Here is a 23,075-nt window from a genome sequence, read left to right as displayed (position 1 = left end):
GCGAGGAGACTCTGGTCTTTGTTTGTTTTGTATGATTAATAATTTTAGTTTCTTGTGTACAATTCGGAGTTTATTATGACGTCGATTATCAATGAACTAGAATAGATATTTGTTTATGGGCCAGCTGAAGGACGCCTCCAGGTGCAGGAGTTTCTCGCTGCATTGAAGACCCTTTGGTGGCATTCGACTGTTGTCTGCTCTATGGTCGGATTGTTGTCTCTTTGTCACATTCATCATTTCCATTTTCAATTTTACTATCTAGCAAGTGTAATATCTTTGTTTTTTATCAACGGTCGTAATAATATTAGATTGTTTTCGTTAATCACTTCTAGATTTTGTAAAATTATCAAAAATATATAAAATTGGTTGTATAGAGAAGACGTTCTGCAGAGTAATGACAAAGCGGACTTGTGGTGAGTTAATTCATATAATGGGTAGGTTCTGCAGAGTACCCCCCCCCCCCCCCCCCCCCACACTCCGGATGAAGGATAACGAATTTGGTCTGCCACTGCAAATGAGGGTACTATGTTGGATATCGGGCAATAAATTAAGCCTTGCAAATAAACAGCTCATCATAGATACCGGAGGAGAAACAAATATACCACGAGGCCCTCTTTCAACGAGTCATCCGAAAGGTTATTGTGAAAATCTTCATTCCAATTAGGTTTACAAATATTAAATAAGTAAGCATAAATTTTAAAATGAAACGAGTTCAAGTAAATTTTTGTTTGGTGGGCGATTATGGTAAGCAAAATACAACCAGATAAAAACACTCAGGTAGATCAATATACAGGCATCAAGAATAGACAATTATCTGTAACATTAAGCATGGACCAAATCTTCCCGAGTCTATACAAGTTATGAATGCATATGATCGCATATTTCCAGCCGATCAACTTGGAGTGTAACAGGTAAAATAATTTCCGAAGCATGTGTATGGTCGGTCCGTGTTCAATCCTCAGTTAGTTTATGTAAACAAGATGGATAAGTCGCAGAAAAGTGTTCTTGATTTTTTTCGTAAAAAACCTACGTCCTCGATTACGGCAAGCGCAGATGATGCTGATTCGCAGACCCGCGGACAAGGTTCGTCTGAAATTGAGCTAAGCGGAGCGATGGCCTCTACATCTGACACAGCAGCAACGTTATCATCAAATAAACCACCATATCCTGATATCGCTTCCTGCGACATGAAAGACGAAATGATTAAAACTCAATTTGTGACAGAGTTTGATCATTCCTGGGTTTTTAAATACCCGTTTCCATCTACACTGGGGTAAAGCTGATGACCGTAACTGCATTCACGGTCATCCCAAGATGTCGGATGAAAAATTAGGTCAGTATTTGTATTGTCTGTTTAAGTGTTTCTAAAGCATTGTCTTTACAAAGCATACATTGGTACGATGTAAATGTATAAAAGAATCACACGGAAATCACATATTACTACCGAGAAATGTGTATGAAACAGGAATTTGGATTTGAAAAAATCGCTTAGATGACCGTAAATCGTAAGTAAAATATTTTCTAGATGACCGTAACATAAAACAAGGATGACCGTGATTGGTAAAAAGATGACCGTAATTTGTAAAGGATGACCGTAATTTATAAAGGATGACCATCGATTCTAACAGATATCCGTATTTGTATTACCTTTTTTGTATCAAATCATTAATTGTGTTGGTATAAAACGTATTTATAAGACTGCATTATATTATAGGTAGAAGAAAAAACAGACTTGCTTCAAATACATAGTTCACCAACTGTATTAAATTGTATCCTAATGAAAGAGGAATCTTGCTAGCTTTGAACATGAGCTATCTTGTAGACAATGTGCTTACTATGTAAACATTTTAACCTGCCTGTAACTTATAACCCAAGGAAACAGGTGTATATATGTTGCACCTGCTTTGCACGATAGTGTTGCATATATATTATTGGAGGGCACCTGTAAAAAATCTAAATTATACAAGTGAAAACCAAATAATAAATTTAGAAGAACTAACTATAGCATTCAAAAGATGTTCCTTCAATTTTAAAGTCAGTGGTGATTATGTCCAAGAAGGGTGTCCAACGGAATTAAAAATGAACTTTATTAGGTCGTTAGTTTTCTCGTTTGAATTTCTTTTACATTGTTATTTAGGGGGCCTTTTATACTGACTATGCGGTATGTACTTTGCTCATTGTTGAAGACCGTCCGATGACCTATAGTTGTTGAGTTTTGTGTCATTTTGGTCTCCAGTGGAGAATTGTCTTTTGGAGAGTTGTCTAATTAGCAATTATACCACATCTTTTTATATTTATGAACTATTGCCAAATATTGAAGCAAAACTAAAAGAGATAGGGCGATACGAAGACTTCATTTCCGTATTGAAATCCTTATCTAATGGAATATTTACTGAACATATTGCTTTTCATTTGTTACGGAAGGTTTAATCTCAGTCAAACCAACTGAATGCCGAATAAATTTTGCAGTTCCATCGGATCCGGTATTGTCAATGGACTGTTTGTATATTTCAAGGCAGATGTTAAGATTTTAATCTGATTCCGCTGGATAATCTTATGCTTAATCAATGTTTTTTTCTTCAACTTTTCGTCGCATCGCTGTCAATTTGTATTATATTCTTCCCTACACAGTTTGGAGTTATACAAGGAGATAACATAAGTCCTAACCTGTTTAAGATTTTCATCAATGACCTTCCCAACTATTTGGAAAACTTTCTAGACCATGTATATATCAATAGGCATATTATCTCTAAATCCTTAAAAACTAGTACTGTATGCATGTTTTTGAGCATGCTATTAAGCTTATTCCTCTATATGGAAGTGAAATTTGGAGCTCATTCAATCCCTTGATAGCAAAATTTAGATATGGAAACCAACTAATTTGCATGGATAAAATGTATTCAAATTTAACTTGTGAAAAGCTACACAGTAAATTTTGTAAATTCATTCTGGTCGGCACAAATAAAAACACAAATTGTGCAGCCTTATTTTAACTTGGTCGGTTTCCACTGTACTTTTAATTAGTGAGGTCTGTTTTGAATTATTGGCTTAGACTAAAAAATAAGAATAATTTCCTTTATTACAAGATGCATACCAGCATTCAAATCTCTATATTCTCAGTATAAATCGTCATGGTATAGCTTTCTCCAACACATTTTAAAACTCTTCCTGGTTTTGCAAAGTCTAAATGATGGGGAAAATATTTCAAATAATACCATCAGGAAAATATCGAAAAGTATCTATATAAATATCATAACAACATTTTAGCGTAGGAGATCATTAACAAAATTGAGGGTGTCATCTCACCATTTGCAGATTAAAATAGAACAATACCAGGGTACTCCTCCAAACCTTAGACCGTATGTCAGCAATGTAATTCTGGTAATATTGAAAATGAAGTTCATTTTCTTTTTTATTGCACAAAATACAACGAAGACAGACACTATTTATATCACATCTGAATCATGTTTCAATTTCATTAACTTAAATTCCCAAGAGAAATTGCTACGTCTGCTGTCTTGTGAGAACTCAACTGTATATGTATATTCTTGGTTAAACACTGCAAATAGCAGATTTATATTCCATGTTTCGCAAAATAAGTTATTGTTGTTATTTAAAAAAAAAAAATTAAGTGACAGGCCTGATTTAGTTTCTCTATTTATTTTTGTTCATCTGCTTCTGACACGAGGAGGATTGCTGTTATTGCCTATCGCAATCAACAGTATATCCTACAGCACCGTCCATTGAATTGGTGTCTCCTATACAGATGAACAAATTTATTGTCATTTGTCTATTATAATATCTGTCACGTTATATAATTTTCAATGTTTGTTGCATATACTTTCATTAGTGGTAATTGTATAAATGCCCGCTTTGGGACCCTGATTGGAAAAATAAAATATTTGATTTGTATGGAACGCCATAGCTGTCTTCCGTTGTTCATATTTAGTATATGCTGTGCTCATTTAATTATATTCAGCGGTTTTTTCTCGATTATGAGTGCCCTTTTTATTATGTTCAGTAGTATAACAATTATGTTGAGCAGTAACATCATAATGATCAGTAGAATAATCATTATATTGTGCAGATCAGGTATTATATTCAGCACTTTAATCAATATACTTAGCAGTTTTGGCTTTATGTTCAGTAGGTAATTATTCTATTGAGTAGATTTGTCTTTATATTCAGTAATTTTGAAAATATCTTCTGTCAACATATTTGTATATTATGTAGATTTATCATTATGCTGACTACAGAAACCGAAATATTCAGTGGTCAAACACACTTTATAATCAGTAGTGTTATCATTATGTTGAGTGAAATAAATAGTATGTTCTGTAGATTGATCATTATGTTCTGTAAAATATATATTATGTTCAGTACAAACAACTTTATGATCAGTGGTCAAAATGTTTTATGTTCGGTTCAAAAAATATTATACTAGGTGGTTAATCAATTATATTCAGTGCTTTTTTCATTATGTGGTGGTGGTAGACTTCCGGAAATAACCGAAAACATACGAAGCCGGACATTTTTTTCGGGTTTATGTTCATACTGTCTGCTATACAACGTGCTCTTGCAGAACTTAATCTGCGAACCTTTTAAAGTTTAAAGATTAGAGGATAGATGATGATACTTTTCAACGCCTTGCTGATTAATATTTGATCAGACTAGGTGTTAAAACTATTGGTGATAGAATAAGATTGAGGGAAACGATGAGGAAGACTCTGTGACTAAATGACACAGAAGTTAACACTTATAGGTCATCATAATGCCCCCAATAATTAGAAAAGCCCCACGCGTAGTCAGCTATAAAAGAGGGAGTAAAGATACCAGAGGGAGAGTCCCCGAAATGCTGTGTGGCAGACAGTGTTATTAATTAATTATTAGTTCCCTTGGTAAAACTCCAAATTTCATATTAATGTATTTCATTGTTAAACAACTTATATGAAGCTTAATAAGTATATATTTGTTAATTGCATAGTTTTTGATATTTGAATTCATTGGTCAAAGATATATTTTTATATTGTAAAGTTTAATATTTGCATCGTCGCAAAATCTTTGGTTACCTTCTTTGGATACATTCAGTGAGAAAGATATATATTTTTTTTTTAAATTATTTTAAATTTCATCCGCCACTCAAATAAAAATGTTAGATAACACGATCAAATATTTAGGATTAAGAAAGCTATGTGATAAAAACCGGATGTCATCTATACTATTAAACGAGAAGACCTCAATTTGGGTGTCGCTTCTCCTCCTTCCACATTAAATCAATCATCATGCCTCTGTGTCCTATAGGTAACATGCATAGTCGCATTTGTCATCCATTCTTATGATTATTCAGATTGAGTTATTTTGGGAGAAAAACGACAAAAAAGGAGTGCGGATATGATTCCGTCATTAGACTGTCTTTTAGTCATAGATAAGACTTCCGGTTTGAAACATGCACACATTCAACCAATCGTATGATAGATAACAAAAATGAAAAATAGATAAGTCAATCAGAGCGTTCTCCATATCATGGCCACAGACCACAATTAATTCCTCTATCAGTTCTTTTTAACCTTTTGCTTCATTAAAAAAATTGCACCATGCACTTTTGTCAAATTTTTTGTGTGTGTAATGTATTGTCCTAGTCCAAATATATATCCAAAATTCAGAAAGATTGAAGCAATCACTTTTACAAATTTAGCCAATACACATCCATACCCCTATTGACAAGTCAAGAGATGTTCCGAAAACTGTAAATATCACCTTTTTGCACTTGACCTAATCACTCATTCCATATCAAAATCAGTTAAAATACAACCTCCAAAAATTTATTTGACCTCTCTTCTTTCATTTCCACCCAAAAAGATTTAAGGAATGAGTGAGGAAAGGAAAGAAAAAAAATTAAGGAAAAATACACTCTAATTAAAAGGAACTATATTCGTCTCATGGTGTTTAGATCACAAGAACCACAACTATTATACCTCCTTAGAGAGAGAGGACAATTATTTTTCGCGTTTATCTACATGTAAACTATGATTATACTACTTTAATATATAGACACTCTCTGTATTCTGTCTACTGTTTTTTTTTAAATGTTTACTATTCAAATTAGAATAAGTAAATCATGTGACACAAGTACAACTAATCGTAGAACGTTCTCCATATAATGGTGTTTAGATCGCAAGAATCAAAACTATTATGCCTCCTTAGAGAGGACAAATATTTTTCGCGTTTATCTACATGTAATATATGATTATTCTACTTTGATATATACTAGAGACTCTGTATTTTGTCAGGGAATTTCTATGCTAGTATAGAAAGTTCCTGATTATGTTTACTATTTAAGGGGTCATACCACTTGCATTTATATTAAAATAAGCAAAACATGCTCAACTTCATCTAAAACTACCTCGACAAAAAACTTTTACCTGAAGTCGGCCAGACGGACGGACGGACGGACGACCGAACGAACGCACGGATGCACAGACTAGAAACCATAATGGCCATAATTGGGGCATACAAATTTATTGTTAAAAGGGAAAATAGTGATTTAGCAAAAATAAAAGTAAGGTAGAGATTAGAGGAAAGCAGGACTTTTTTCAGGGCGTTGGGATAGGGTGTTTTTAAGCTCGGGATTGGGGATTGACCCTTACGGGATCTGGGAACATATTTTTCGATTTCGGGATATGAATTTCTTTAAATTCTACATCTCGGGATTTCATGGTTTTAAGCCTGGGATTTTGGGATCAGGACCCCTCCAACATCCCTCAAATAAGCCTTAGTAGGTATAAGTCATTTATACATGATTCAAATCCTACCATTGGCATGTTAATAAGCCTTTAAAAAAACTTGAAAAGCACTGATGGATTGTCATAGAAGCATTTTATGTTAACTAATAATGGTCTATATATAAGCAGTTACATTTATTTCATGTTTGAAACGGTGCAAATTTTAATTTGATTTGACTTTTACCAAAAGAAGCATTGTACCAAAGTAGAAGAATAATTATGGTCGTAGGCCAGAAACACGAATATAATTGAATTTAACAGAAAGGACACAAATATCGGACTTTGGAAAAAGGGAGAAGGCTTTTGATAACTTTTAAGTAATTCTCCATAGTACATAATATCTTTTACAAAAAATCATCCTACAACTGTTCATGCCCGCGATTTCGCGGGTGTGTTCTAGTATTTATTAAAAACGGAACGTTATATTTATTAAAAACTGTTTAAAATCTTATGTATAGCGATCCTCGGATCTTCTTGGTTCTTGGCAGGAACAACGACATGTGTCGGTTCTTTGTGGCGATAAAGCCGTTATTTTGCCAAATTTCATTTGACTCGGTGGCTACATATTAAGCTGGAATAAGAAAAATGTCCAACGACGTTTTTCGTTAACTCAACGACTGAAAGTTAATTTTATAAGTAGATATAGCAGAAAATGAATAAAAAAAGTAAGACAATAATAATATCTAACAAAAGTACAAATATTTGCCTCATGTGAGTTTAAATATTGCTGATTCAATAAAATCTTCTCTACACAGTCGTTTTTCAAACGGTAGCCATTTTGTCCAAGTTGCATTTGAAATTTCATTTTTCAAAGCAGTTAAACGCGTATTTTTTATAATTGATCAAAACAAAAGTTAGATACACGAAGAGTAAAAACTGCCAGTAATTTTTTCGTATTAACAACATGTTTGGGTCTTAAAGGAATAAAATGCTTCCACACATTACAAAACGGTAGCCAATTTGTCCAAACGTCTGAAACGTCTAAAATCCTAAAGACGCTAATTTCCGACGTTAAATGTTCATGAGAATTAAAACAAATCGTGTTATGAAATTTGGAAAACGAGGTTGATGATTGCTGCCGAAAAAAAGATTAGTGCATGTTGCTATAGACTCCACCGGGGGACATAGATTCGACACAGGTTACCTTTTGCAATTTTTATCAATCTTTTATAGCTTTAAACGATTTATTCAAAAGAATTGGGAAATGGGGAAAAAATCCCATTACATAAACTTCTTCCAACTTTTGCAAAGACAAATTGGAGACACCAAGACAGTCCTCTAAATGTAAAATGCGAATTGAAATTTATGTTACGGCAGTTCTCCGAAATAGATCATTTAAAGTCGTCACTTCAGTAAGGTGCAAATTGAATCACCAATATTAAAAGACTTTTAAAATGCCAGTTCACGGAATTTTTTACTTTCGCGATTTGTCCTGCTATTCATGTTATAACTGTCGTGATGAAAGTAATGCCTGCACTAGCGAGCCGGAACTTTTCGTCAATATAAACTTGTGCATGAAATGGAGGTAAATACATTGAAAGACGAATCCCAAACAGCGACGAAACCCGTTTCATCCAATTAATAAAAACTCGGGATTATATTTGCCGTTTTCGCGGACGATCCAGGAGTAGATTGCTATATTTTTAAAATGTATATCAGAAGTAAACACTATAGATGACTTGGGAAATAATTCTCAAACCAAGGTTCAAGTAATTGAAGGGGCGTGTTTGGACAAGTTATGTGCCAGGGAATATTCAAATTTAACCAAGGGTAAAAATGTTCGATTTACTTGCAGAGTGTCAGATATATTTGTATTGGGGTTGAATTAAGATATAGAAATTTAACAATGACAGATGATATGCACCTTGAAAGTTAAACATCCTATGATAATTTTTTTTTATAGAAAACCGTATACATGTACTTCCGTCCCATCTTTCCTTCCTACATTACTTGCGACAGTTTTTTTAAATCGATTTCCACAACTCGACGTATTTTTTGATAAAAAGACATCACAAAACGAACAGAACCAAAATCAACCAACAATATAAAAAAACGAATAAAACTTGCAAAAAATAATCGAAGTCAAACACCCTCTTCGACGCCGCATTTTAAGAGTAACGCCGAATCTGATGTCAGAAGATGTAACCAAAGAAAATAAACAAAATAACAATTATACATAAATAACAACAGACGACTAGCAGTTAACTGACATGCAAGCTCCAGACTTCAATTAAACTGATTGAAAGATTATGATTTCATCATATGAATATCAGGCACAATGGTTTAGTATCATACCATCATAACATATATGAGAAGAACATAAGCCGTGTCATGCCAACAACTGGTTTTTGAATAAATATGTTTAGTTCCGATGCAAAGACCCTGCAAGTGTATCAATATTAACGCCAACATATGCAATCTTTAATGACCTGAAAACAGTATCGTTACTATATTCCTTCTTAATAAGTCTATTTAAAGGTTTTGTTAGTTTCTGCGGTGAATACTGACATTTTTGTGCTTTATAAAGAATATTTCCATAAACAATTGGATGTGAAATACCTAAACGTAAAAGAAGTCTGCATGTTGAGCTATATTTACGACTCGTACAAGTTGAGATATATAAACACCGTAAGATGGTGATAATAATTGTCTTTTGTTTTTGACTATGCGGTGTGGGCTTTGCTTATTGTTGAAGGCCGTACGGTGAACTATAGTTGTAAATGTCTGTGTCATTTTGGTCTTTTGTGGATAGTTGTCTCATTGGAAATCATACCACATCTTCTTTATAATATTGGCTTGCAGTGTCAGTCCACATTTAATTCTTCCATCAACTAGAGACATTTGACAGGCGCACCACCAATCGGTGTATTCAGGATATGCTATATAGACGGGTTATAATCACAGGGTTGACACTACTAAATTGTCAAATTGTTACCTATTGTAGTTTTTTAATCAGTAAGACTTTATAAGATAACAATACGAATACTACAAATAAGGCGTATAGGTACAGTTTTCAATTTGTTAGCGGGCATGACGTAAAACAGCGAATCAAAGAATTCAACTTTATTTATAACTAATATAGGACAATGCTGTTGATTAAAAAAATGCTCCATTCCAGGACCTTTTGTTTTCCAAATAATTAATATTACCAATAATTGATAAGTTTCAGTTAGACGGGTTCAAACAGAAAGATTTGAAAGCAGAAAAAACTGTGATAACTATCCTATAATCGGCATGACTTTATCAGATGGCAATACTAATACAAAAATAAGTCTTGCGCATAGTTATATACTTTAATTCAGCCACGGACCCGCGATATCACGGGTGTGTTCTAGTATATACTTATTAAGCTTCATGAAATACATTAAATATGAAATTTGGAGTTTTACCAAGGGAGCTAATAATTAATTAATAACACTGTCTGCCACACAGCATTTCGGGGACTCTCCCTCTGGTATCTTTACTCCCTCTTTTATAGCTGACTACGCGGGGGCTTTTCTAATTATTGGGGGCATTATGATGACCTATACAGTGGAGATCACTTCTAACCTCTCATTAGAACTGTCAGAATAATCTGTCATAGAACTGTTCTAACCTGTCCTAGAACAGTTCTAGCTAGAACTGTTCTACCCTAGAACTGTTCTAGGTAGAACTGTCAGGATCAGTTCTAGGTAGAACTGACTAAATCAGTTCTAGGTAGAACTGTCAGGATCAGTTCTAGGGTAGAACTGTCTAAAACTGTTCTAGGTAGAACTGTCCAAATCAGTTCTAACCGTAGAACTGTCAGCAGAACTGACTAAATCAGTCAGGACTGTAGAACAGTTCTAAATGACGTCACTACAGTAAGGGCACTTTAGAATTTAGAAGAAATAAATCACTTCCATATTACTTTGCTATTTAATAGCAGATTGTCTATATTTTTTACTAATCAAACGTTACATGTACAAATATCGAAGTGAATTGAAGGTTATCCAACTCATCGGAGAAACATTTTTATAAGATTGCATAGAAAACATCATTGTTTACGTTTCTTCGTTCCCCGTCTTTTACAGTCTCTTCATAAAACTTAGTCTCGATAACCCAGACGCATATTTAAATATAGCGTCTGGGGTGATTAACCGGACTGGTCAGATATTTATAGGGGGCGTAACAAATAATTAAATATAGAACATATCTATAAATAGCACTTCCGGTATCCCCATTCTATTTAAAAACAATTAATGCAAACAGTAAACAGTGTAACGTTACATGTATAAAAGTTATGTGATTATTAAAACTGACATTTTGTAGTTGACCCTATTTTGCCCAACTTGCAGATGGGCAAATTTAAAAGAACGATCGAAAACTGTAATTTATAGCGGTGGTCATTTTTCCTGAATTTTGTGTCACATGTAAAAAAAAAATAATTAAGAATTAAGACAGAATTTTTTTTCGTGGGAAAAATTTGGTTGATTATATAAAGAAACAATGTAGCATGACTGTAGAGTGCCCTCATTATAACAAGGTCTGGATCAGCCACTGTTTGTGTATAGGGGGTATCACGCTCCGCTATGCGCTAAGAGAGCCCAGGTATCCGTATCGGTGGACCGTTGTACATAAAGCCATACAATATACCCTAATTTTCTGGTGAATTATAGTTTCTCCGACATGTATCCCGAACGGCCTATAATCTAGGACCTCATCTTTATATTTATTGTCATTTTTTCAGTCCTGAACATTTAATACCAATATTTACCACAAGACGATAACCAAGCAACCCAAAATCAATCTATTTTTATATTATAAAACACCACGTTTAATATTCTCTTATCTTCATACTATAAAATGCTCGATAAAATGTCATTTTTCTATATTTGTATTATAGCATACACTCTCTATTCTATGAAATATTTTCCACTTGACGTTATAAGCAACCAACAATTTATATTGTATCCACATTAGTCTGTATTCTTTATTTTCCCCCCTTTTTTCTTAGTTTTGTCTCGTTATTCTTATTTCTGTAAATCCTTGTTATAATTTATGCTTTCCTTTTTATATAATCTTTCAGATATCTGACGCACTTACCTAACTCGAAAAGCACACATCAAGTTACGTTTATGGAAAGAAAAACAACTCATACAAATACTGAGATTTCAATGTAGAAAATCCTCCATAACAACTTATTACTGGCAGATTAGTGAGATCATACAATGAGCCAACTTTTTATTTACAAAATTAACTGATCTTAAAATTGCAAACGACAGAATAGTCTGAATGTTTCACAATAATCTATATCGCCTAATCCTTTTGGGAAGAAAACATTTAGGGACCAATGTTCACACAATACCACTTTGTCGGTCTCCGTGTCCATGAGGAAATACATAAGTTAACCAGTCATTCATGAAACCCAATTTAATACTCTCTGAATACATGTATAAATCAATCACATGGAAAAGATGGAATGGGATTTGTCCCATACTGCATAACTTGTAAAAAAAATAACTGAAAAGTGTATTCTCCTACTACAAACTATTATGCTGAGTTCACACGTAATATATTATATACGAATTTGATTCCAATATCCATCATGTATTTAAGGGCAGCTTCACAGAAATTCTCCTGTACATGCGAACCTTTACATAAAATAAGTAGATTGGTATGATTGCTGATGAGAACAACCTAGCAAAGTTCAAATGACATGGATGTTCGCAAATATAATCACTGCTGGGCCTTCAATATTAAGAAAACTCCATACCATATAAATAACTGAGAAGGGCCAGACATGTAAATGAGATAAATTCAAACGTGAAAACTGTTAAATTTCTTATATGATTGTTGATTTGTTTTATTTCTCTGACATATCTGACAACAATGTGATTCTTGATTTTTGTTTTATTTACTTAATGACTGTCTGTGTACCTTTTTTCGCTTTATGGTTGCTGTCAGTATAATGTTTATACTGTGATTATAATGATTGCTGGCAGCTTCAGTATTTCAAAACAAATCTTTGAATATTTTTTTCTTATAAAATTGGAGCTGTTTATGATACAATGAAAATTCAAGTATTATAGATTTTTTTTTAATTCTTCACATTTTACACATAATATCTGTGTCCAGAAATCTTCATTGGTTTGTCTACAAAAGAAAGTAAATGTTAAAATCATATTAATTTTTGGTCACCAGCATAGCATATATGAAAAACAAAATGTTTGGAAAAAACATCATATATAAATAAACATTTTGAAATGTCTTGGTGCAAGCTGAATCCCGCTACAGCATGCAAGATTATCTCGCTGTGTTGATGACACAACCCATTGGTAGCATTGGGTTGTTTCCTGTTCTTTTGTCGGGTTGATGTCTCTTTGACACATTCCCTGTTTGTAATCTCTATCAAAATCATGCATGAACTGTTATCACTATTGAAGGCCATTCCGTTGCCTATAAGTGCTCACATCCACCTTGTAACTTGGGGTGGATAACTGTTTCATTGGTATTCAAACCACATCTTCTTATTTTTATAATGTTGACCTTTTGGTACTTTTATTCTCAACTTTTGTTTAAGTCAACAGTATGTCCTCTTAATTATGTTGATGTCTACTTTTGGTAATGTATATCACTGGGATCAGTCATCGGTTGTTGCCTCATTGAGACCTCCTTTCATTGATGCTGGATCTATTGTTTTGCATAAAATCGAATTTTCAGTGTTTTCCTCATGCCATGTTTTTATTTTAAGGTTTAGAAAGCCAATTGGTATATATTCACCGACAACATTGTATGATTTCTTTTATGATTTTTTTTTAGTATGGAAAAAATGCCTTTTAAAAGTGCAAAAAAAGTATTGTCCAGTTGACCAGTCCAGACTTTGTTTACTAACAGTATATGTAAACTACTTTTTATAACAACGTGTCCCACTTCTTCTATGTTTGTTTAAGCTTAATGCATTTGTTTAAAAAAAATCGAGCACAAATCATTTACACCGTTTGGTATATGTTCAAATTGGCATCTTCTAGATATACTTTGTTTGGTTTTCTTCTGCTAATGGTTTTGGATTGCTTTCCCTCTTTTAAATGTGTACAACATTGCGCATCATTCCTCCCCCTTTTTTTTTTACACATATCAAAATGCGTACTCCATTATACATTGCAGACAGATACAACAAACTTATCCTGGATGAAGTTCATATTTCATAGCACTTTCAATAAAATTTATAAAGTTAAAGATAATACAAATCAACCACAAAATGTATTTATAGCGTACACACGACTGTTCGAGTGGTCCCAGTCAATACAAAAATTGCCATTTATTATATTATTAACTGCTTGCGTAGCACGGACATACATGAAAGAATATAACTACTCAGTGTTTCAGGTTGTATTAAAATTTATGTAACAGTTTGTGTTGTTATATTATGATTATATCTTACCAAAGTTTGATGTGCTGTTATTTTCCTATGCGGTGATGGAAGCCATGCTGTCTGGTGTTTTCCACGACTTGTATGTCGTCACAGAAAAATATAAATAGCTTTAAACAACAATCGGTACACTCGGGCTTTTCAATAGTATTATCGTAATATAATTTCTTCCGAAGTCAATAACCAACTTCTTGGTTATTCGTCTTGGACATTATCTTTAAATACAAGCTAAAAAATCCGATACTATTCCGAATGTCATAAATTACCATTTTTATATCACTTGTCATCCAGACGCTCTACTTTGAAAAATAAAGCGGCTGGATGATCGAGACTACATAAAACTCTGCATTTGATTCATGGAAGTTTTACCTTGAATTGTTTACCTTGGATTTACATTCATGATTTAAGATTCTGTTTTGACAAATGTTCAAACGAAAATTGTACAGTGGATGAATAATGGGATATTATAACGAAAAAAGTGTTGTTAAACGTAAAAAAACTATGTAGGCTACATTTGCATTATATCGTAAATAATCTGGGAGTGTGGAAGTTGGAACGTCAAAAAAATATACTCAATGTGAACATGAATGAAACATTTGCCACTGGACTTTAGGCTACAAACAAAACCAATCATTTTCCTCCTTCAAATTATTCCAAGAAGAGAACTTCTCATACATGTACTTTTCATTTTAAAATAAAGTATATGAATCAGTCATGAAGTGTTGGATGATGCCGTTAAATAGTTTTGTTTAAAAAAAAACCATCATGAACTACACTGACTTAATAAGTCACTTTTGTGACGATTCATTATTTAATAATTTAATTTTGGATGTAACAGGTCTCTGATTGGCTGACGTTATTTTGTTATCAGCCCATAGATAAAAGTTAGTCATGTGACCGTATCGTCATCAACGTTTTTTCATGGTTTGCCAAGGTTTAAATTGGAAGTTAGAATTAAATTATAAGAAATGACTAATATTTTTTTCTGTCTATTTGAAATAACATAAAAAAATGTGGTGCATGCACACTGTTAAAAAATCCTGCTACCCGCGTTATTCAGTGTGCACCAAATTTTTTATGTTATTTCTTCATAGACAGAAAAAATATTACAGTCATTTCTTTAATAAATAATAATATTATCGATACAGAGAGGAAATAAGGGCGCGCTTAAAATCTATTTTGAAATTTGGTATTGTCTTTATCATGCAGTATCTATCCTGACATAGGAATATTATTGGTTTACAATGAGGCCATACATGTACATGTATATATTAACATGATAAAGTATATATGTTCAGTTTTGGTTGATGCGGTCAAATAATGTTGTTATTAAAGCAACTCAGTCTGATATATCGAAACTACTGAAATTTGTTAGCAATTCAATATTTTGAATATAAAGAGGACATGCTGTCATTTGAATTATACTATCCATCGTGATTGGTTGTTGTCTGCTCTTTGGTCGGGTTGTTGTTGCTTTGACACCTTTCGCCATTTCCTTTCTCAATTTTAAAAGTGATTTACAATGCAGCTATATGATTATCTATATATTAAGATTTACATAATAAAGTGAAAATATGGTCAGTTTTGGTTGCTGCAGACACACAATTTTGTTATACCAGTCTGTCTTCGGTATGAAATCTACTGAAATTTGTTTATGATGCAATATTTTTATTAAAAAGAGGACATGCTGACACTGTTAATTGATGCAAAAGAAATTAGGTGTTCCAAAGTATTTCTATCATTTGTATTATACAATCAATTACAAGAGTTAACAGTACATAAAAAAGAGCAAATATGGTCAGTTTTGGCTGATGTAGTCATATATGGTCAGTTTTGGTTGATGCTGTCAAATATGGTCAGGTTTGATTGATGCAGACAAATAATTTCAGATATGAAATCTAACGATGTTTGTTTCTGATGCTATATTTTGAATAAAAGTAGGAAATGCTGGCACTCTCAATCGATGAAATTTTTTTTTGTGGTCTTTAATTTCCAATATTGCAGTTATTTATATACTACAGTCCCTCTTGACCTAAAATTATAACTGAAGTACTGTGCAGCTATATAGACTTGCATAAAAAAAGCAGATATGGTCAGTTTTAGTTGATGTGGTCAGTAGATTTTATTACACAACTCAGTCTAAAGTATGAAAACTACTGATATTTGTTTACGATTAAATACTTTGAATAAAAAGAGGACATGCTGGCACTATAAATTCATGCGAACAAAGTTTTGAGGTCATTGTTTTCCAATATTGCTGTAACTTGTATATTCCAGTCCCTCTTGACCTAAAATTATATCTGAATTACTGTGCAGCTATATAGATTTGCAGAAAAAAAGAGCAAATAAGGTCAGTTCAGATTGATGTGGTCAAAAGATTTTATTACATGACTCAGTCTGAAGTATGAAAACTACTGATATTTGTTTAAGATTCAATACTTTAAATAAAAAGAGGACATGCTGGCACTTTAAATTTATGCGAACAAAATTTTGAGCACATTGTTTTTCAATATTGCTGTAACTTGTATATTACAGTCCCTCTTGACCTAAAATTATAACTGAATTACTGTGCAGCTATATAGCTTTGCAGAAAGAAAGAGCAAATAAGGTCAGTTTATATATAAAAAAGAAGATGTGGTATGATTGCCAATGAGACAACTATCCACAAAAGACCAAAATGACACAAACATTAACAACTATAGGTCACTCACAGTACGGCCTTCAACAATGAGCAGAGCCCATACCGCATAGTCAGCTTAGATTGATGCGCTCAAAAGATTTTATAACCCGACTCAGTCTGAAGTATGAAAACTACTGATATTTGTTAACGATTCATTACTTTGAATAAAAAGAGGACATGCTGGCACTTTAAATTCATGCGAACACAATTTTGAGGTCATTTTTTTCCAATATTGCTGTAACTTGTATATTACAGTCCCTTTTGACCTAAAATTATAACTGAATTACTGTGCAGCTATATAGATTTGCAGATAGAAAGAGCAAATAAGGTCAGTTTAGATTGATGCGGTCAAAAGATTTTTGTATAACAGATCCGTCCGAGGTATGAAAACTACTCGTAAACAGATATCACATTTGTTTAAGATTCATTATTTTAAATTAAATGATGACATGCTAGTATTATAAATTGATTGCAAATAAAATTTTGAAATCATTTAATGTTTGCCAATATAATTGGTATCCTTGCCTAAAAATAAACTGGATTCCTGCAGTGTGCAGCTAAATGTATATAGATTTATATGAAGAAATCAAATATGGTCAGTTTAAGTTTATAGTGGATCGATGGCAGATCCAGAGGGGGCGACCCCTTTTTTTGACGATCAATGCATTTGAATGAGGACATATAGTTGGACCCCCCTTTTAAAACTGCTGGATCCGCCGGAACAACGTATTACATTATAGATGGTCAGATAATTTTGTTATTTAAAACGAGCCATCCTGACTCCCGGAATGACAAATGTAAACAATTGAAATAATAATGCCCCCCCCCCCCATATTAACGGCCTAATTAATCTTCAAAAAATGAAAGAAAAACAAATAATTTATGTAATACATCAACTAAAGAAAATCACTGAATAACAGGCTCATGACTTGGAACAGTCACATACATGCAGAATATGGCGGCTTAAACATGTTCTCTTGCCGACGAAAAATTTGAAATAAAACTGGCAAAATAGCAAAACTTTTTATAATATTAATCGCTATTTTGTCGAAGCCTTTATATTTAGTCAAAGATTTCTTAAAAATTATAAATCAATTCTAGCCGTAGAATTTATAAATCAATTTTAGCAGTAGGATTTATAAATCAATTCTAGCCGTAGAATTTGTAAATCAATTCTAGCCGTAGAATTTTTAAATCAATTCTAGCAGTAGAATTTATAAATCAATTCTAGCCGTAGAATTTGTAATCAATTCTAACCGCAGAACTGTTCTAGAAGTAGAACTGACCAAAGATTTGGTCAGTTCTAGGTAGAACTGTCAGGATCAGTTCTAGGGTAGAACTGTCAGGATCAGTTCTAGGTAGAACTGTCCAAATCAGTTCTAGTTAGAACTGACCAAGTCAGTTCTAGCTAGAACAGTTCTAACCTAGAACTGACTAAAAGGTGTCAGGCTGACAGTTCTACGTACTGTTCTAGAACAGTTCTCCTGACAGATTCTGACAGATTTAATGAGAGGTTAGAACTGATCTCCACTGTAGTTGTTAACTTCTGTGTCATTTAGTCACAGAGTCTTCCTCATCGCTTCCCTCAATCTTATTCTATCACCAATAGTTTTAACACCTAGTCTGATCAAGTATTAATCAGTAAGGTGCTGAAAAGTGTCATCCTCTATCCTCTCATCTTTAAACTTTTGAAAGGTTCGCAGATTAAGTTCTGCAAGAGCACGTTGTATAGCAGACAGTATGAAAATAATCCCGAAAAAATTGTCCGGCTTCGTATGTTTTCGGTTATTTTCGGAAGTCTACCACCACCACATAATGAAAAAAGCACTGAATATAATTGATTAACCACCTAGTATAATATTTTTTGAACCGAACATAAAACATTTTGACCACTGATCATAAAGTTGTTTGTACTGAACATAATATATATTTTACAGAACATAATGATCAATCTACAGAACATAATATTTATTTCACTCAACATAATGATAACACTACTGATTATAAAGTGTGTTTGACTACTGAATATTTCGGTTTCTGTAGTTAACATAATGATAAATCTACATAATATACAAATATGTTGACAGAAGATATTTTCAAAAGTACTGAATATAAAGACAAATCTACTCAATAGAATAATTACCTACTGAACATAAAGCCAAAACTGCTAAGTATATTGATTAAAGTGCTGAATATAATACCAGATCTGCACAATATAATGATTATTCTACTGATCATTATGATGTTACTGCTCAACATAATTGTTATACTACTGAACATAATGAAAAGGGCACTCATAATCGAGAAAAAACCGCTGAAAATAATTAAATGAGCACAGCATATACTAAATATGAACAACGGAAGACAGCTATGGCGTTCCATAGATTTGTATTTAAATTTTAACGTTGTTATCAATAAATAATATAATTTTGGATGTAACGCGTCTTCTGATTGGCTGACGTTATTTTGTTATGAGCATAGACATAATTTAGTCATGTGACCGTGACGTCATCAACGATTTTCATGGTTTTCTACGGTTTAAAATGGAATTTAGAATTGAATTAAAAGAAATGACTGTAATATTTTTTCTGTCCATTCGAAATAACATAAAAAAAATGTGATGCACACTGTTAAATAACACGCTACGCGCCTTATTCAGTGTGCACCAAATTTTTTATGTTATTTCTTCATAGACAGAAAAAATATTACAGTCATTCCTTAAATATTTAATTATTTACGAGAAATATGAAATTTACTATCATTGTCATAAACTCTACATACAGCAAATAGTTGAAAAGAAATTGATAAAACATATTTATAACCGCTAAACAAACCTCTATTGAGACAAACTCGACAAACAGTTATGAATACAAATATGAATATTTCTTAGAATTGACGGTCATCCTTTAAAAGTTACGGTCAGCCTTTACAATTTACCGTCATCTTTTAACCAATTACGGTCAGCCTTGTTATGAATCGCTAATCCTGTTACGGTCATCTCGATTACGATTTACGGTCTTCCTAGCGAATTTTTCAAATCCAAATTCCCGTTTTATACACGTTCTTCGGTAGAGATTTGTGACTTCCGTGTGAATTTTTAATAAATTTACATCGTTTCAAAGTATGCTTTGTAAAGAAAATGATGTAGAAACACCTTAACAGACAATAAAAAAACTGACCTAATTTTTCATCCGACATCTTGGGATGACCGTGAATGCAGTTACGGTCATCAGCTTTACCCGAGTGATCTAGGTACAATTATTAAATTTTACTTTCAATAAAATATCCTTCTTATGTTTTACCAGATTTTTATATAAATTTTGTACAGTTACGCACAAACAATGTCGTCGCAGGCAGCCTTCCTGATTGCGATAACATTTGATGCTCTCATGTGATAACATGAGCAAAACGACGGGTGCCACATGTGGAGCAGGATCTATTTACCCTACTGGAGCACCTGAGATCACACCCAAATTTTATTCGGGTTCGTGTTGCTTAGTGTTTAGTTTTTTCATGTTGTGTCTTGTTATACTATTATTTGTCTGTTTGCCATTTTCGTTAATATATACGGCCGTTAACGGGACATATTATGGTGTACCGTTGTCTGTTCATCCGTCTGTCCGCGTCCGTCTGGTCGTCGTCAAGATGTCCGGCATTAACCTATTTGCATAAAACTTTGGAGAATTGTTTATATCTATTGACGTAAGCTCCTTTCGATTTTTATTAATTTCTGATATGACATTATTCTTTGAAAATGCGACGGTCGTATCATGCGTTCTTGGCGCTGCTGTTAGCCACGGCATGGTCAGATTATGTTTCGATCTATAAGTTTGAATGTCTATCTGGTATCGTTCACCCGGCCTATAATTATTCCAAAATTCTGTAAACAGAAGTGCAACTTAGTGTATTGGACCTTTTTGAGCTGTCAAATATAGGTTTGGTAGAGAAACTTTTACATTAAATATATTTATGAATTGAATGATGGTAGTTTCAAGAAAACAATAAAAATGTAACTGGAAGTATATGAATTGTTGGTAATATTGAAATTCAAAGCAACACAATCTCAGGTATACCAAATATAATATAGAAGTGACCCCTATGCTTACTTAATGAACTGGGCTTAGGGAAATGCGAAAATCATGCATTGAGCTTTGCTTTGTTTTAAATTCCAGTCTTCTTTGTGTTTGTATTTAAAATACGGAATAAAGTAAATAATGGTACGACCCATGTTTTAAAGAATTGGTTAAATTGTAGGGTTATCTATGGTCGGGAGAGAAAACTTAATGCATCCTGGTTTAAAGAGCATCCATGGCTAAGATGATCGATATCTACGGACGCACTTTATTGCGGAAGTCTTCGTGGATAAAGGTGTCAAAGATAAACTTTTCTGATTGGGTTAATTTTTCTAGATATGTTTTTTCTAGAAAAAGAGGGATCGTGTCATGCCTGGTCGGAAATTGCGGCCGAGAGTGTGAAATCGGTAAAAACTGAATCGGTCATAAGTATGTTTTCTTCGTCGAAAAAAAAACAAGTTCTTAGAAACAGTCATATCCTTGATAAGATTATTCGAGCATTACTACTGTGTGGTAAACAGAACATTGCTATTAGGGGTCATACCGAAGAAAGAAGTAATTTCATGGCAATCCTAGTACGTGAATTCGCAGAAGATAATCCAGTGTTAAAAGAACACATTCAGAGTACTACTGCAAGGTACAAATATAATTCCCCTGACGTTCAGAATGAACTTTTGATAATATGCGGGAAACAGATTTCTGATAAAATAGTCGAAGATTGTAATGAAGCTGGTTTCTTTTCTGTTCTTGGCGATGAATGTACGGATAAGTCAACAAAAGAACAAATGTATATTTGTTTAAGATTTATAGATCCTGGGACCAAAGATTTAGGAAAGATTTTCTTTGTTTTGTGGAACCCGAAAACACAAAGGGCGAAACAATCGCTAGATGCTTATTAGGCACATAATAAAAAGAAGGCGTCGTCGTCGACAGAATGAGAGGACAAGGTTACGATGGTACCCCTTACATGTCCGGCAAATATCGAGGCGTCCAGGCAATAGTCCTGGAACGAGTGTCTACAGCAACATACGTACATTGCAAAGCCCACCAACTTAACCTGGCTCTAATTCATTCTTCAAAAGAACCGTGTGTTCGCAATATGAAGGGGACTGTTCAGGATATTGCATTTGCGTTTGGCAATATTCATGGTATTAGCAAAGAGACTCAATGCCTTTGTAAATGAGCTTATTAATTGTTATGAAAACGTCAAGGAAGCAATGGAAAAACGCTCCTAGCTAACAACGTTATGCGAAACTAGATGGTCATCTCGGGCAAATTCTTTGTTCACATTTAAGTCGGCCTTCCCCGTAGTTGTTCATGCCTTAGAATATTTCCGTGATAATCGAGATGAAAAAGCTGGTGCTTACATAACTGCATCAGAGATAAAGTTACATTTACCAATAAATATTTTGAAGCTTAATATCTTTAAAATGGTTACAACAATGCATTGAGTTATATGATATTAACATATAGTTTATATGACAAACATCTTTTGACTTTTTCTTAGGTTGATCAACCAAATAAAAGACTCCGTTCGTGTTTTGTTTTTTTAAATTAAATTTGTTGTTATTTTTCTCAGTTAATTTACATCCTAGTACATATTGTTCATCTTGTTATTTTCGTTGATATGTCATGTGCCACTCGGATTTGAAAAATAATATTATTCAGCATGCAATTATACGTCACTCATGTTCGAGATAGCTGTAAAATAAAAATATGTTTCGCAGAGATTACTAATGCTATGATTTTGTATCTAAGATTAGACAGTTTGTCGTTGTTGCAGTTCGGAAGAAGCCGTATTATGAATATGGATATACTTAGATAAAGCATAGAATGAAACAAGATATTTGGCAGATACACATTAGGTCAGGCCAAACGTGAAGGGATGTTCCGGAATTATTTCTTTTAAACGAGTAATGAAAAAGCTGAGGACACCCATCCTTCGAGAATTGTACGGCTTTCATAGTGGTTTAAGCAGGTCCAATGTGTTGCTTATAAATCGCAGAGACAACATATAAGATATGTCATTTTCACAAAAGTACTGAACGAAAAGAAAAACACTTAATATAAGTAAACACATTCATGAAAACGGTTCCTTTTCTTTTTTTTTTGAAAACGTGGTTTAAAACCTCTAAGAGTCGTAATTAAGG

At 33.3% G+C, this 23,075-nt stretch overlaps 1 long non-coding RNA gene across 1 annotated transcript in view; it reads right to left on the bottom strand.

The window, feature by feature from the left end:
- The window catches only part of LOC134707359 (uncharacterized), a 37,065-nt gene that overhangs the window by 1,140 nt on the left and 12,850 nt on the right, over positions 1–23,075 (bottom strand). The window lies entirely within an intron of this gene.

The sequence above is a fragment of the Mytilus trossulus genome, chromosome 2 (genome assembly GCF_036588685.1).
Source record: "Mytilus trossulus isolate FHL-02 chromosome 2, PNRI_Mtr1.1.1.hap1, whole genome shotgun sequence".
Classification (NCBI taxonomy): domain Eukaryota; kingdom Metazoa; phylum Mollusca; class Bivalvia; order Mytilida; family Mytilidae; genus Mytilus; species Mytilus trossulus.
Note: the sequence above shows the minus strand (reverse complement) of the source record. Positions and strands in the feature narration are given on the sequence as shown.